General features: G+C 67.3%; 1 protein-coding gene across 9 annotated transcripts in view; it reads right to left on the bottom strand.

Annotated features, from left to right (window-relative positions):
• PRR5L (proline rich 5 like) overlaps positions 1-807 on the bottom strand; it is a 77070-nt gene that overhangs the window by 66290 nt on the left and 9973 nt on the right. For 5 of the 9 annotated variants that reach the window (XM_014544898.1, XM_005872633.2, XM_014544899.1 and 2 more), the window contains exon 1: positions 607-801. The exons of the other annotated variants lie outside the window; for them this stretch is intronic. The gene's annotated coding sequence lies outside the window, so the exon portion shown is untranslated. Of the gene's footprint in view, positions 1-606; positions 802-807 lie in introns of those variants that run through there. 9 annotated transcript variants of the gene reach the window in all.

Raw genomic sequence — 807 nt, 5'->3', positions numbered from 1 at the left:
CGGCGCTCCCGGCCCTCCCCTCCCACGCCTCCCTCCGGAAAAAGGGGGCGGCAGGAAAAGATGGGCTGTTGGGGGCGCAGAGTCGCCCGCGCCCGAGAACGGCAGCGATCTGCCCCACCGGCCTACGGAGGGTGAGAGAGACTAGCGAACTTTCTTTTTCGATCTCTGGGCTCAGCCCGGGTCCCACGATCGGCGGCATCCCCCACCCCATGCCCACATGGGTGCCTCGCCCACTCCAATCGCGGACGGGGGCGCGCCTTCTCCCAGCCCCACGAGGTTGGGGGTTGGGGGTCTCCAGTCCGATCCTCTACGCCCGCCGGCAGCGTCTGATTGGAGGATCCCCAGCCGGTTGACCCCAAATGTGACGCTTTCCCCAAGTCCCCTTTCCCTGTGCCCCACCCGATTGTGCCCGGAAATTTTGTTCTCAATCCCGTGCCACTCCCGAGCCGAGGACTCCGGCCCCTCCGGAGACTTCCCCACGCGCGCTCTCGGGGTCCCCGGAGTGAGTCACTCCGAGTCGCGCACACCAGCAGCTCGCCGCCTCCCCGGACGCCGCGCGCCGCGCCTAGGAAAAAGTTTCCTGTCTTCCCGAGAACGTTTTCTCACCCGAGAGAAATGAGGGATTTGGGGGGGCTCTCCCCGCCGCGCTCTGCCCAGCTCTCCTTCCTCCGTCCCCTCCCAGCTCTGCCCTCCGCGGGGTCCCGTCCAGCCTCCGGTCCTCTCCAGCGCGAGTCAACAAACCAGGCGGCTGCGGAGCTCCCACAGCCGGGCTGGTGACACGTTTCCCTCCTCTCTCATCTTACAGCC

Source organism: Myotis brandtii, unplaced genomic scaffold (assembly GCF_000412655.1).
Source record: "Myotis brandtii unplaced genomic scaffold, ASM41265v1 scaffold385, whole genome shotgun sequence".
Taxonomy (NCBI): Eukaryota; Metazoa; Chordata; class Mammalia; order Chiroptera; family Vespertilionidae; genus Myotis; species Myotis brandtii.
The sequence above is the reverse complement of the archived record's forward strand: the minus strand, read 5'-3'. Positions and strand labels throughout refer to the sequence as shown.